Source organism: Staurois parvus, unplaced genomic scaffold (assembly GCF_062004578.1).
Source record: "Staurois parvus isolate SC_StPar_1 unplaced genomic scaffold, SC_StPar_1.0 ptg000030l, whole genome shotgun sequence".
NCBI lineage: Eukaryota > Metazoa > Chordata > Amphibia > Anura > Ranidae > Staurois > Staurois parvus.
Window position 1 is genome coordinate 5,947,292 of NW_028317826.1, and position 16,585 is coordinate 5,963,876.

The window sequence follows — 16,585 nt, forward strand, 5'->3', positions numbered from 1 at the left end:
CAGCACCAAAGGTTCTCTTAGGAAATGTATATATTGCATAGTTCTGATAGACATACTGCAAAGCACATGGAAAGGGTTACATAGACCTGACCCCTGCACTCTATACACCATGTTGTGTGCTACATAGACCCGACCCCCGCACTCTATACACTATGCGTGTGCTACATAGACCCGACCCCCGCACTCTATACACCATGTTGTGTGCTACACAGACCCGACCCCCGCACTCTATACACTATGTTATGTGTTATATAGACCTGACCCCCGCACTCCATACACTATGTTGTGTGCTACACAGACCCGACCCCTGCACTCTATACACTATGTTATGTGCTACACAGACCTGACCCCCGCACTCCATACACTATGTTGTGTGTTATATAGACCCGACCCCCGCACTCCATACACTATGCGTGTGCTACATAGACCGACCCCCGCACTCTATACACTATGTTATATGTTATATAGACCGACCCCCGCACTCCATACACCATGTTGTGTGCTACATAGACCTGACCCCCGCACTCCATACACTATGTTGTGTGCTACACAGACCCGACCCCCGCACTCCATACACTATGTTATGTGCTACACAGACCTGACCCCCGCACTCCATACACTATGTTGTGTGTTATATAGACCCGACCCCCGCACTCCATACACTATGTTGTGTGCTACACAGACCCGACCCCCGCACTCCATACACTATGTTGTGTGCTACACAGACCCGACCCCCGCACTCTATACACTATGTGTGTGCTACACAGACCCAACCCCCGCACTCTATACACTATGTGTGTGCTACATAGACCCGACCCCCGCACTCTATACACTATGTGTGTGCTACACAGACCCGACCCCCGCACTCTATACACTATGTGTGTGCTACACAGACCCGACCCCCGCACTCTATACACTATGTTGTGTGCTACACAGACCCGACCCCGCACTCTATACACTATGTTATGTGTTATATAGACCTGACCCCCGCACTCCATACACTATGTTGTGTGCTACATAGACCCGACCCCCGCACTCTATACACTATGTTGTGTGTTATATAGACCGACCCCTGCACTTTATACACTATGTTGTGTGTTACACAGACCTGACCCCTGCACTCCATACACTATGTTGTGTGTTACATAGAGCTGACCCCTGCATTCCATACACAGAGTTGTGTTACATAGAGCTGACCCCTGCATTCCATACACGGAGTTGTGTTACATAGTGCTGACCCCTGCATTCCATACACGGAGTTGTGTTACATAGTGCTGACCCCTGCATTCCATACACGGAGTTGTGTGTTACATAGAGCTGACCCCTGCATTCCATACACGGAGTTGTGTTACATAGGGCTGACCCCTGCATTCCATACACGGAGTTGTGTTACATAGGGCTGACCCCTGCATTCCATACACGGAGTTGTGTTACATAGGGCTGACCCCTGCACTTTTCACACTATAGTGTGTGTTACATAAACCCAAACCCTGCACTCTATACACTAAGAGCTTCATGGCAGGACCATCATTTTAATTCAAACTGCAGATTTAGGCACTGAGCATTTAAAGTGTTACTAAACCCACAACAGTAAAATCAGTCTGTATATGCAGTAAAGCATGCTTGTTATACTCACTGTGGAACCTAAGGGGTTAATCCTGTGCATGGTTTAAAAACGCTGTTTGATCCTGACTTCTCTGATCCTCCCCTTCTTCCTGTGTCTCCCTCTTATCTCCTGATAAGAAATATCATGTGGAGACACACTGCACATGCTCAGTTTAGTGTGTATTGCTAGAGGGTTTTTTTTTTTTCTTGGGAGAGTGCATGTGACCAGCACTGTCCAGACAGAAGTCAGGTGTTCTGCATCCTCCTAGAGCAGAATGCAAATTCCTCCTACAAACTATAACCAGTGCTCTGGTGGACACTGACAGAAGTCACAAGACTGCTCTAACTGCTGATGAGAAAAAGGTATTTGTCAGTTTAGATTTCCTAAAATAATTGTCTTTCCATGTTCTGTGTACTGTGGGAGACCAGATATAGTAAATGCAGGGTCCTGGGTAACACTTTAATTTCTCCTCCGAACGCTTTTTACTCCTTGTCGCGTATTGCACGCGCACTTAGACGCATCACGCTTTTAGGAATTTATGGATGCCATTGGCCAGAACACTACATTTTTTTTCTGGCCACTGGAATGAATGCTCAAGCTCTAAAATGCGTCTAACATTTTAGGCACGTTTAGGTGCATCCAGTGTTTTTTCTGTCCAAAAGTTCCTCCCTTGAATGCACGGGTGATGCTTTTTTCCCAGCCTGTAAATGCTCCTCTTCTAATATGCCTGTGCTGCCTACAAGTGCATGGACACAAAGGCTAACAGAGTGTAGGTGTGTTTACAAGCAGAAAAAAAACAAAAAAACACAACAACAAAAAGGCATACACACAGCGCTAAAAAAAAAAAAAAAAGGCACGTCCTCTTTTACAGGCGTTTTGCATCTTTTTCAGCCTGTAAAAGCTCCTCTAGGTTAGCCCTCGTCCATACACACATAAGCGTTTACAGGAGTATTAGGAGAGGAGCATTTAGGCTTCGTTTAGATTGTAGATGGGGGTGGCAAAAATGCACAGTTGAGCTGTGTTTTTTCCACACGCTAACCCCCTCTCTTAAGCTGCAATAGGCAGCGGACGGGGTGTTTACATGCCATGACAATGATGCTTCGTGCCCATGGCAAAGATCACCCGACATGTAGCGACTGGAGGGTGGCAAGCCTGCTGAATGCTACACAGTCAAGCAAATGAAGTGCTGCAAACACAGCTTCCGCATGCAATGCATGTGGCTGCGTTGCAGTTTTCAGCAAACATGGGGTTAAAATGGGTGGTGAGGTGGTGTCCTCACTGCCTGTCAGTAGCCTCTGAAGCGCGATCCGAACACTTCAGAGGAAAGGGAAATTAGACGCACATTAACATCCATCCTTACAGGCTGAGAAAAATAAAAAAACCATCACCAGCGTGTTTAGGAGAAGAGCAGAAAAAATGCGTGACGTGCCTAAACACTAGATGCATTCATGCATTGCAACGGACAGAATCAAATTTTATATTGCCCAATTGAATCTTAATGCCTAAACGCTTGAAAATGCCTAACTGCATTTAACCGTCTCCCACCCGCCATATAAGGAAATGACGGGCGCAAAGGCGGTTCTCTCGTTCTGGGAGGACGCCATATGACGTCCTCCCATTCTAACCCCCAAGGGGCGCAAAGTGCAGCGATCTGCGGTGCGCTGTGTTCCTGGGACACAGCAGATCACCGATCAACGGAAAGAGCGGATGACGTTGGCTCGGTCATGTGATCAGCTGTGTCCAATCACAGCTGATCACATGTAAATCGGGAAATGCCGGTTATCGGCATTCCTCTCCTCACGAGCTGTCATGCTGACAGCTCGTGAGGAGAGGAGAGGAGAGCCGGTAATCGGCATTCCTCAGAGGGGACATGTACACTGATCATCAGGGCTGATGATCAGTGTAGCCCCATCAGTGCCACCTGCCAGTGCCCATCAGTGCCACCTGCCAGTGCCTATCAGTGCCACATCAATGCTACCTGCCAGTGCCCATCAGTGCCACATCCATGCCACCTGCCAGTGACCATCAGTGCCACATCCATGCCACCTGCCAGTGCCCATCAGTGCCACATCAATGCTACCTGCCAGTGACCATCAGTGCCACATCCATGCCACCTGCCAGTGCCCATCAGTGCCACATCCATGCCACCTGCCAGTGCCCATCAGTGCCACATCCATGCCACCTGCCAGTGCCCATCAGTGCCACATCCATGCCACCTGCCAGTGCCCATCAGTGCCACATCCATGCCACCTGCCAGTGACCATCAGTGCCACATCCATGCCACCTGCCAGTGCCCATCAGTGCCACATCCATGCCACCTGCCAGTGCCACATCCATGCCACCTGCCAGTGCCCAGCAATCATTAGTGCACATCAGTGAAGGAGAAAAATCACTTATTTACAAAATTTTATAACAGAAACTAAGAAAAAAACTTTTTTTTTCAAAATTTTTAGTTGTTTTTGGTTTGTTTAGCAAAATATAAAAACCCACAGGTGATTAAATACCACCAAAAAAAGCTCTGTCTCAAAAAAATGATACAAATTTCATATGAGTACAATGTTGCATGACCGCGCAATTGTCAAAGAGTGACAGCACTGAAAGCTGAAATATGGCCTGGGCAGGAAGGGGATATAAGTGCCCGGTAGGCAAGTGGTTAAACACATGTGCCAAACGCAGCTTCATATCCCTTTTTTGAGCAGAACAATTTTTTTATAATTAGCACATACAAAACGCAAGGCCAATTTTCACCTGCTAAAAAAGAAAGCAAATGAAAAAGAAAAAAAAAACCCAACACACCACAAACAAACAAAACCACAGCAAACACACACATTCGGATATTTGCCAGCGTCGCTTTCAGTGAGCAGAGAGTGTAAAAATCCCTAAACGAATTCTCGTCTTCAAAGCCCGTACTGCGTAACAACGTTCCCACGTCAAAGAGCTGAAAGTGGTATAAAAATAAAGCTAAAACCTAAACCGCCGAGCACAAAAGGCCAGCCAGTCAGCAGGTTTAATGAGTAAACGCAAAAGGATTCAGTCCAGTAAACCGTCAGAGAGGCTCGGCGCGCTGCACAGGAAGTCACTTGACCATTGAACTGCGCCTTTCATGCAGCGAATGCCAGGAAGGTCCCGCATGACAAATCCCTTCCCTGCCAGAGAAGCCGGCATGACCATATGCTGCAGCTTCGTTTAAGGCTGTGGAAAAATACTGATTAAACGTTTTTTTTTTCCCCGTCCTCGTTAAAGAGCCGCAATGAATCTCTTCCGATTGGTACAGTTCCAGCCTTCGTCCTCAGCTATCCTGAATGTGAAACCTCACAAAGCAAAGTCGAGTTTTTCCACAGGCGGAGCGGCAGCCATTTTGTCTCATGATATAGGCCCAGTCACTATGGAGTGTACAGACAAAGTCCACATTGGAGAGCAAGCTACATTTTGGAAAAGACGTTGTCACTTTGTGGCAGGTTCCCTTACAGGATACGTACACTGTCAGACAAACTGCTTTTATCCTTTCTGCCCCTTTACACTGACCTAAACCATCTTCACCTTCCCCCTCCACAGACCCTAATCTGCCTCAGTCCCATGACCACGGCCTCCAGTGTTAGTTTACATCCTGACCACCTCCCACCTTAGGACACGGTTCGTTTACATCCTGACCACCTCAGGACACGGCACCATAGAAGTCTATGAAGAGGTGCAGCATGGAGAATGTGATATGAGGCACAGGATGTAATCACCAGAGGCCACAGCCTTCCCTCCCTCCCCCAGTATGAAGTGCTTCCATCTGAATGGCCAATCAAATCTGTGGGGGGGGGGGGGGGGGGGGTAGTAGTTTGCTTAGGTTACAGCAATGGGGTAAACACAAAAAGAGGACTTTGTCCAAAAATTCTATTATTTTAATGTACCCTTCCTCTGATGATCATCTCAGGTATGAGGGTGCATTTGACCTTTCCCCTCTCCCCCCATGATGAAGTGCTTCCATCTGAATGGCCAATCACCAGGCCTGTAAGTCTAGTCTGTAAACTCTGCCACAATCTGACATGGAGGCCATAAACCCTGTGTAAGCTCTGACACAGCAATCATTAACCCAGTGTAAGCTCCAATACTGACAAACCAGCGCAGCGATCCTTAACCCCGTGTAAGCTCCAACAAGGCAATCATTAACCCTTGAAAGCCCAGACACAACAATCACTAACCCTGTGAAAGCTCTAATACTGACAAACCAACGCAGCGATCATTAACCCTGTGTAAGCTCTGACAAAGCAATTATTAACCCTGTGTAAGCTCTGCCACAACCTGACACGGAGGCCACAAACCCTCTGTAAGCTCTGACACAGCAATCATTAACCCAGTGTAAGCTTCAATACTGACAAACCACGCAGCGATCATTAACTCTGTGAAAGCTCAGACACAGCAATCACTAACCCTGTGAAAGCTCAAATACTGACAAATCACGCAGCGATTATTAACCCCGCGAAAGCTCAGACTCCGCAATCATTAACCCCATGAAAGCTCAGACACAGCAATCATTAACCCCGTGAAAGCTCAGACACAGCAATCATTAACCCCGTGAAAGCTCAGACACAGCAATCATTAACCCCATAAAAGCTCAGACACAGCAATCATTAACCCCATAAAAGCTCAGACACAGCAATCACTAACCCTGTGAAAGCTCTAATACTGACAAACCAACGCAGCAATTATTAACCCTGTATAAGCTCTGACACAGAAAAGCCAACATAGTGATCATTAACCCTGTGTAAGCTCCTAAACAGATTATGAACACCATGTAAGCTCTGATAGTGATGATCACCCTCTATAAGCTCAGACACAGTGGTAATTAACCCTGTATAAATTCCTACACAGTAATTATTTACCCTGTATAAGCTCTGACACTGAAAAGCCAACACAGCGATCCTTAACCCTGTGTAAGCGCTGACACAGTGATCATTAGCCCTGTGTAAGCTCCAACAGTGACAAACCACCACAATGATCATTAACCCCACGTAACTATCAACACAGCGATCACTAAGCATAGGTAAGCTCCAATACTTACAAACTAATTCAGTGATCACCAACCCTGTGTAAGCGTCAAACAGCAATCACTGATCCCATGTAAGCACCGACCAAGCGATTGTTAATCCTGTGTAAGCTCTGACCCTGAAAAGCCATTACAGCATTAATTTACCCCGTGGAAGCTCCGAGGCAGCGAACATTACCCCGTGGAAGCTCCGAGGCAGCGAACATTACCCCGTGGAAGCTCCGAGGCAGCGAACATTACCCCGTGGAAGCTCCGATGCAGCGAACATTACCCCGTGGAAGCTCCGAGGCAGCGATCATTACCCCGTGGAAGCTCCGAGGCAGCGATCATTACCCCGTGGAAGCTCCGAGGCAGCGATCATTACCCCGTGGAAGCTCCGAGGCAGCGATCATTACCCCGTGGAAGCTCCGAGGCAGCGATCATTACCCCGTGGAAGCTCCGAGGCAGCGATCATTACCCCGTGGAAGCTCCGAGGCAGCGATCATTACCCCGTGGAAGCTCCGAGGCAGCGATCATTACCCCGTGGAAGCTCCGAGGCAGCGATCATTACCCCGTGGAAGCTCCGAGGCAGCGATCATTACCCCGTGGAAGCTCCGAGGCAGCGATCATTACCCCGTGGAAGCTCCGAGGCAGCGATCATTACCCCGTGGAAGCTCCGAGGCAGCGATCATTACCCCGTGGAAGCTCCGAGGCAGCGATCATTACCCCGTGGAAGCTCCGAGGCAGCGATCATTACCCCGTGGAAGCTCCGAGGCAGCGATCATTACCCCGTGGAAGCTCCGAGGCAGCGATCATTACCCCGTGGAAGCTCCGAGGCAGCGATCATTACCCCGTGGAAGCTCCGAGGCAGCGATCATTACCCCGTGGAAGCTCCGAGGCAGCGATCATTACCCCGTGGAAGCTCCGAGGCAGCGATCATTACCCCGTGGAAGCTCCGAGGCAGCGATCATTACCCCGTGGAAGCTCCGAGGCAGCGATCATTACCCCGTGGAAGCTCCGAGGCAGCGATCATTACCCCGTGGAAGCTCCGAGGCAGCGATCATTACCCCGTGGAAGCTCCAACACTGAAAAACCAACACAGTGATCATCAACCCTGTATACGCCATGACACAGCAGTCATTAATTCCAAGTAAGCTCTGACACAGTGATCATTACCCCATATAAGCTCTGACACAGTGATTATTAACCCCATATAAGCTCTGACACAGCGATCATTTACCTTGTGTAAACTCAAAATACTGAAAAAAACCAACATAGCGATCATTAACCCTGTACAAGCTCTGACACTGAAAAGCCAGCTCAGCGATCAATGACTCCATGTAACCTCTGACACAGCAATCATTAACCCCGTGTAAGCTCTGATACAGTGATTATTAACCCTGTATACGGCATGACACAGCAGTCATTAATTCCAAGTAAGCTCTGACACAGTGATCATTACCCCATATAAGCTCTGACACAGTGATCATTAACCCCATATAAGCTCTGACACAGTGATTATTAACCCCATATAAGCTCTGACACAGCGATCATTTACCTTTTGTAAGCTCCAATACTGAAAAAACCAACATAGCGATCATTAACCCTGTACAAGCTCTGACACTGAAAAGCCAGCACAGCGATCAATGACCCCATGTAAGCTCTGACAAAGCAATCATTAACCCCGTGTAAGCTCTGATACAGTGATTATTAACCCTGTGTAAGCTCTGATACAGGAGCCATTAACCCTGTGTAAGCTCTGACACAACGATCATTACCATATAAGCTCCAACACACACAAACAGAGATCTGGATTTAAACTCGGTCTGGTTATGCAGAGGGAAGCGAGGGCAGATAACAGTGAAGAGGATGAAGTGCTGTCAGATGAGCTAGTGAGTGTTCCAATTCAAGTAACAAAAAAAAAAAAAAAAACAAACACTTTTTTCCCCCCCATTTTGAATAGAGTAAGGGAGGGGTATAACCTGCCAGTTATTTTGCCATCTACGTCCCACAGGGTAGATTTCCCTTCACTTCCTGTCCCAATGCCAGAACAAAGTGAGGGAATCCTGGTGTTCTACCAGATCTAGTGTCCCAACTGGAAGATTTCCTCCATCATTGTTCTGATGTCGACTCAATTTTTTTTTTCCCCCTTTTACTTTCGGTGATGACCGTAAACAGGAAAATAAAACCTGAAAAGGTGGTCTAATCCCTCTCCACTCCATCCAAAAAAATAAAGGTTTTGCATATAGCTACTCTTTGATGCCATGTGTCAGTGAACTTTTGTTCATGTCAGGATATCATTTTCACTCTAAACAAGTCTAGGGGAACGCAAAAATGAAAATGTAAGTCGGTCAAATGCAGCACAATGGGCAGCACAGTGGCTAAATGGTTAGCACTTCCGCCTGGCAGTACTTGGGTCGTTGATTCGAATTCCATCCACGGCACCACCTGCCTGGAGTTTGCATGTTCTCCCTGTGCCTGCGTGGGTTTCCTCCGGGTACTCCGGTTTCCTTCCACACTCCAAAGACATGCTGGTAGGTTAATTGGCTCCTGTCTAAACTGGCCCTTGTATATGAAAGGGCCCTTAGATTGTACCCCCCTTGAGGGACTGATGTGAACGTACAATATATATGTAAAGCGCTGCATAAATGGACAGCGCCATATAAGTACCTGAAATAAATAAATAAAATGCAGGTGAGAAGAATGTCATCTACAGGTAAGAGTGACACCAGTGTCCTGTCCTGGTGGAAGACACACACTAGCTTGGATGGGGACACATACTTTGGTGGCGAGATCTGACCAATCCAGATATAAGAAATGGACAGTTTATTTCATCTCTTGGTGCCCATCCAAAAAAAAAAAAAAAAAAAAATGGACATCAGTGTTGGGTAGAGTGGGCCATCAATATACAAGCAGAATGAGGTCTTACGGACCCTCGGCAGCTGTGAAGCACATCTAAAGCCCCGTACACACATTGTGAATATCGGTCGAATGAACGTCTTTGTTTTTTATTGCACGTCTCACATCGAAAATTAAGAGGTTACTAAAATTACGAAAATTCTCGTACAACAGAATACAACTTCAGAAGTCGTGTAATGTGTTGTATTCTTTCATTCTGAGCATGCGTGGTCTTGCTCTTGCAATTTGCTTCGGATGAATACTGTACTGATTGTAATGAAAATCGTACGATCTGGAATTGCACGGAAAACAATTTTGTTTGTCCCCTCAGATGGTTGCTTTGAGACAGACATTTTTAGTCCAATTTTCTGATCGTGTGTACGCGGCTTATTTTCGGATCGGGTGTACGCGGCTTATTTTCGGATCGTGTGTACGCGGCTTATTTTCGGATCGGGTGTACGCGGCTTATTTTCGGATCGGGTGTACGCGGCTTATTTTCGGATCGGGTGTACGCGGCTTATTTTCGGATCGGGTGTACGCGGCTTATTTTCGGATCGTGTGTACGCGGCTTATTTTCGGATCGGGTGTACGCGGCTTATTTTCGGATCGGGTGTACGCGGCTTATTTTCGGATCGGGTGTACGCGGCTTATTTTCGGATCGGGTGTACGCGGCTTATTTTCGGATCGGGTGTACGCGGCTTATTTTCGGATCGGGTGTACGCGGCTTATTTTCGGATCGGGTGTACGCGGCTTATTTTCGGATCGGGTGTACGCGGCTTATTTTCGGATCGGGTGTACGCGGCTTATTTTCGGATCGGGTGTACGCGGCTTATTTTCGGATCGGGTGTACGCGGCTTATTTTCGGATCGTGTGTACGCGGCTTATTTTCGGATCGTGTGTACGCGGCTTATTTTCGGATCGGGTGTACGCGGCTTATTTTCGGATCGGGTGTACGCGGCTTATTTTCGGATCGGGTGTACGCGGCTTATTTTCGGATCGGGTGTACGCGGCTTATTTTCGGATCGGGTGTACACGGCTTATTTTCGGATCGTGTGTACGCGGCTTATTTTCGGATCGTGTGTACGCGGCTTATTTTCGGATCGTGTGTACGCGGCTTATTTTCGGATCGTGTGTACGCGGCTTTAGAAAGACGAGCAGAGCCAGGCTTGTCCTAAATTGTCTTCACAAGGCAGATACAGCAGGGAGAATTGCAGTGAAGACATGGACCATACAACCAATGCAGAGCTCTGCCACATGGCCTCCAACACGGCCTGCAAACCTACTTATCTATAGAGCAATCAGAAAGGAACTCACATGATATAATCTGGTTTATGTCTCACCGACATTAGTAGTCAATTCACACCTTGCCATCAGACGTTTGATTTCTTTAGAAAGCAGCCACAGCCTGCGTAGAAAAGCCTGTTCCCTGCAAAGAAGAATCCTTATGAAAGCAGCGGTCTCTGTGCACAGGTGCAACACCCCCTCTATGGAGTGAGAGCTCTCCAATCAGTAAGCAGTGTGAGCTATAGGTCCGACCAGCAGGGGACACATTGGACCTTTGCTGAGAGACCACTTCTTCCAAAGAGCATCTTTTCTTCTCAGGATGTGACTATTTTCTAAAGAAAATTAACTGCTACGGCTTATTTACACTGGCAGCAGGAGGGGGGGGGGGGGGGGGGTAAAAATTCAAGGATGAGCTGCAGTTTTACCACCCCTCTTAACCCAACAGTAGCCAGATGGCGTTTTCTATTGCAAAAATGATATCCCATGTACTACTGCCTCCAAAATGCGACCCATGCAAGTGAATGGAGCTGCATGGCAGCTGCATGCAGGTTTTTCAAGGTTAAAACAAGGAGGTGGCAACATATCGCTCCTCCCATCTGTCCTCTGGAAAGCAATGTACTACAGATCACTCTTCAGAGGGGCATCAAGGGCTGCAGCCAGTGTAAATGAGCCCTAACCCTAGGTTCACACCCATGTGTTTTCTGCAACGTTTTGCAGAAACGTAGTTCAGTCCACTTAACATGATTTCCTATGTGACAGATTCACATTTCCGCGTTTTCACCCAGTGCGTTTTTTGGAAAGGGTCAGGGACTTTTAAATGCAAAACACTGCATTTTTGGTTCTATAGACTTCAAAGGGAATGCTGCAGAAAAGCATGTATTGCGTTTTTGCTGCGTTTTGCGTTTAACATATATCTAGCAACAAGAAAAAACAAAGGAAAAAAAAAAAAGACACGGCAAAAACGCAAGTGCAAAAACTCCTCAAACGCAACCTGCATAGGTGTGAACCTAGGGAAAGACTTTGCACACCTTTTTGTTTTGATGCCCCTGGAATGCATTAAGCCAGTTTAACCCCTTTACGACACAGTAACACATATGCAGCATGCTCCCAGCACTCCCATGACAGCCCCGGGTCTCTATGAATGATTGCGACCCAGAGGAACCCAATACTGATCACATGATTACTGTGACATCCTCTGACTGGCTATCACAGTGACCATTCATTCTGCAGCCTATGCCTGTGTTGCCTCTTCTCTAAGGGCTCGTTCACACTTGACTGTTTTTCCAACTCTTGCCAAACGCCCCTATAGCGTTTGAAAAGCGTTGGTCCGGCGTTTGCAGAGCGTTTTTAAGGCCATATGCGTGGTTTAGCAGTGGTTGCTAGGCGTTTGCCAAGCGTTAAAAACGCCCCACAAATGCCTATAATGAAGTTTGAATGGCGTTAACACTCCGCAAACGCCTTGCAACCGCACCGCAAATGCCAGCCGGGCGTTTGTGGAGCGGCACCATGGACTTGAATAGGAGGCTGCAACTCCTCCTGACTCAACCAGAGGCGTCCGTTTTGCCACGATGAGACGCTAATGCTTCCGTGTGAACAGCACTATGTGCCGCAATGTGCAGAATTTTCTGAGGCGTTTGGAAAACGGTAAAAACGCCTGTCTGCCGTTTGCTGACAAGGCTAGTGGGAACGTAGCCTAAAAGATACAATGTATCTAATGTTCCTGGCTACAGAGAAGTCTGTGAAAAAAAGGCAGTTAGGGCCGGCGCCGGCGGCAGTGGCAGTTAAAGCCGGCGCCGGCGGCAGTTAAAGCCGGCGCCGGCGGCAGTTAAAGCCGGCGCCGGCGGCAGTTAGTCCTGTGTCCATCCAGCTGCTCTGTCCCAATTGTCATGAATGGGACTGCCTGCACCAGGATGCACAGAACCCCCATAGTAGCAGTTCTCATATTAAGTGTACGCATAAGTTCTTCCATGTGAATGAGGCCTTAGGGTAAAACAAAATGTAAAAAAAAGTCAAAAGCAGTGACCTTGCATATTTAAAAGATTTAACACCTCTGTCCGGGTCACTTTAACACTGCGCAGATCAGAGAAGGGTAACTAACAACCACGAACCGCGCTGTCAGCTGATTTTCAGGGACTTGTAGTTGTTTCCTTTAGTTCCCAGACTGCGCCCGGTCGGCCCCTGGAGCAGACTATCCTATTTACAATACAACCCGTTCACCACCTACAGCCAAGCAGTAGTTTCCAGGACCTGTTATCAGGAACAGGACCTGGCCGGCTAGAACTAAAACAGAAAAAAAAAAAAAGATGCAATCAGACCTCAATGCTTCCTGCAGCCCTCCCCTCCCCATAGGGCCAATGAGGGGCAATATTTTTATTTCTCAATAACCATCTCCGGCCCACCAATTTTCTCCGTAATCAGCCGTCGTCTACAAACACCTCACTAGATGGTCAAATGGCCAATCAACGCACAACAGCGTCTCCTCCAAAGTGAAAATTGCTTTTCATAAAGCCGCTCACAGCAAGTGACGGAGGAAATTGTTTAACAGATTGCAGGATCCAGTGACGGGCAATTCCCAGTTTACATAAGAATGAGCGCAGACTTTGTATACACTCGTCGCGGAAGTCATAATAGCTGCTATTCTGCATTCAGAGAACCAAGGATGCTCTCGCATACGGCGCAAAGAGGAAAATCAAAAACACAATATAAACATAACAATCAAAAATATATCCATCTGATACATGCCATAATGAAGGTAAATATACCAAAACCCATACTACGAAAAGGTAGCGTTACATATCTGTAGGCTGGGGTCACACTACAGCGTGGAAGGATCACAGGAGGAGGAGTCTGCAAAGCGTTAATACAAAACGCATCAGCAACATATCCAAAACACCCTAATAAACACAACTTGACGCAAAGGGCGTAGTAATGGGAGTCTATGGTATCAACATTTTAAAGCCCTTAGAGCTCATTTAATCATACTTTGAAATTTTAGATACCACGGACGCCCATTAATGTGACATAAATACGTCAATACATCTTAATGTGATGGGTGCGTTAATGGGCGTCCGTGGTATCGAAAATCTCAAAGCATGATTAAATGAGCTCTAAGGGCTTGTTTAGATGTGCTGTAACATTTTAGATACCATAGACTCCCATTAATGCGTCTATTGCGTCAAGTTGTGTTATTGAGGCGTTTTGTATGCATTTCTGATCCACTTGTGTGAACGCTTTCCAGGCTTCTCCTCTGTGTTAGATTGTAAGCTCCCAGGACCAGGGCCTCCTAACCCTCTTGTATTGAACTGTATTGTCTCCCCTTATTATTGTAACGTGCTGAGCAAACTGTTGGCGCTATATAAATCCTGTATAATAATAATAATGTTGGTTTTCTATTGATTGGATTCTTGTACTACCATCTCCGCTAGTAATGCTTTCTAAACGCATCTAAAAATGTACTAGGCCAAGAGGATGTCATCCCTCTGCTGCAGCCAGAAAGAAGCATTTCCTCAGTCTCCTCTCCCCCAGTGATCAGACTGCTGCATCCTTTCACTATGTGCTTTGCTATAAAAGTTGTTGCAGAGGCTGATTAGTGTCACACATTTGTGAACACAGACAAGAACTGCACAGGCACCAGTATTTACAAGTGTCTCATCCCTGAGCCAATATTCTCAGTCCGGCTCAGCCTCCTCCCTCCTGCCTAACTGAACCCATGGGTTTCTCTCAAAGGCAGCACTTCCCCAAACGTCTGGTTGGGGAGCACATTTAGAAGGGTCACCTATCCACCTGATGTTGGGACTACATGCCTCAATCCTCTGTGCACAACTATGATCCGTTGGATGCAGATAAAGCAACTAGCTGTCAAATCTTGAGTTATGCAGGAGTCTGATACACCCCCTTGCAGAGGGTTTAGGCTGCCTATTTGGAGAGCTCCTTCACATTTCCTCTACAGAGGTCCAAAACCCCTATCTACGTTGTCAGAACTAGAGCTGTCCAATCAGTAGGAAGTGTGAGCCTTGTCTCCTCCAAAGAAGAGGCCTTATGGAAGCAGTAGTCCCTCTGCACAGGTCCAACAACCCTCTGAGTCAAAGCTCCTCAAGCAGTAGGCAGCCTAGCTTTGCCAATTGGACAGCTCTAGGCCTGACTTAGCAAGGGACATGATGGACCTCTACATAGAGACCACTGCTTCCCCCGCAAAGAACAAGGGTCCTTCCTTTCAGCATGCCGGCGGGGGACAGGCTTTTCTACACAGCAGCTGTGGCAGCTCTCTAAAGAAAACAAAGACTTTGCACACCTTTTACTTTGATGCACCGAACGTTCAAGTATTTCACTTCGGGGTGGACCAACCTTTGCCATCAATATTTTGCTTTTATTAAAATGAGTTACTGAATAACATCTGATAATGTCTAAGAATATTGTTGAGCTCTGTATATTTTAAGCCCACTTCTCCGGCTATTGGTCTGTTGAGAGAATCAAAGGACTGAGCGAGCCGGTGCCATAAAAAACCGTAACGCACAGAGGGAAGTTGGCTTTGATTGCGTCTCCTCTGCTCTCCCATTGATTAGAATGCCCATCCACTTTCATCTACTGCAGCATCAACTTCCCACAGCTCCAATACTGCAATGTGCCTGGAATCTAATAAGTCACTGCAGTACTACAGCGTGTCCTAATAAGCCTGAGGAGCCCTCGGGTCCACTCCTACCGATGGAGGACAACCGCCGAGAATGGCGGAGGACAAGGATCGCACGCTACACAGGGTGGATACAGAAACCGAGCGTTCTATACCACGGTGACAGCAGGAAAAGCTTCATTAAAGTGCATCTGCAGATTCCAAGACAACACCCTGCCAAGGAGGAGAGCTCCCCTCCAATGATAAGGATGTGGAAGTGAGTTATTACAAAGGAACTTCACCCCCATTTTAAAGCAGGACTCCGGTCACAACATTTTTCCTTTAAATATATTCCTCAATAGCCATAGAGGATATAAATCCACTATGTGTACCAATCATCTTCGCAAACACAGCTATTGTCATGTAAAAGTGATGGTGACATCATCACTGCTGTACATAGCCTGTGCAAAGAGCAGAACTGTGGGAGGGGCCAAGCAGGCCCCACCCACTACAGGCTGACTCCCCTCACTTGTATGTTATGGTCATCCTGTAGATCGGGTTCTCTCATCTTTTGTACCCCAGAGGAACCCTTGAGAATTATTTCAGGTCTTAGGGAACCCTTACTGAAGACAGGAAGACCGTCCTTGGCATTGCTGGCTGGGGGGAAGAATGTCTCCCCGACATTGCTGGCTTGGGGGAAGAACGTCTCCCCGACATTGCTGGCCCGGGGGGAAGAACGTCTCCCCGACATTGCTGGCCCGGGGGGAAGAACGTCTCCCCGACATTGCTGGCCCGGGGGGGAAGAACGTCTCCCCGACATTGCTGGCTTGGGGGAAGAACGTCTCCCCGACATTGCTGGTCCGGGGGGAAGAACGTCTCCCCGACATTGCTGGTCCGGGGGGAAGAACGTCTCCCCGACATTGCTGGTCCGGGGGGAAGAACGTCTCCCCGACATTGCTGGTCCGGGGGGAAGAACGTCTCCCCGACATTGCTGGTCCGGGGGGAAGAACGTCTCCCTGACATTGCTGGCTTGGGGGAAGAACGTCTCCCCGACATTGCTGGCTTGGGGGAAGAACGTCTCCCCGACATTGCTGGTCCGGGGGAAGAACGTCCCCAACATTGCTGGGGGGGGGGGGGTTGTTGAAGGAGACTACACAAAACTCTGCCAAAATTGCAC

General features: G+C 47.7%; 1 protein-coding gene across 1 annotated transcript in view; it reads right to left on the bottom strand.

Annotated features, from left to right (window-relative positions):
• ZHX2 (zinc fingers and homeoboxes 2) overlaps positions 1-16,585 on the bottom strand; it is a 98,323-nt gene that overhangs the window by 52,408 nt on the left and 29,330 nt on the right. The window lies entirely within an intron of this gene.